The sequence below is a fragment of the Myotis brandtii genome, unplaced genomic scaffold (assembly GCF_000412655.1).
Source record: "Myotis brandtii unplaced genomic scaffold, ASM41265v1 scaffold174, whole genome shotgun sequence".
Lineage (NCBI taxonomy): Eukaryota > Metazoa > Chordata > Mammalia > Chiroptera > Vespertilionidae > Myotis > Myotis brandtii.
The window spans coordinates 3907282-3907516 of NW_005356437.1; positions in this window are offsets into that span (position 1 = coordinate 3907282).

Sequence of the window (235 nt, forward strand, 5' to 3'; positions counted from 1 at the left end):
AGAGACAGAACCTAGAGACAGAACCTAGAGAACATGGCAAAAGATCCTGGATAGAACCAGGCTACAGAACTTGGCTGGAGAACCTAGCGAGAGAACATGGCAAGAGAACCTGGACAGAACCTAGCTAGAGAACCTAGCTAGAGAACATAGACAGAACCTGTCTGGAGATCCTGGCGAGAGATCCTGGCTAGGCTGCTGATCAACTGAACGCTGAAAGAACCTAGCTAGAGAACAT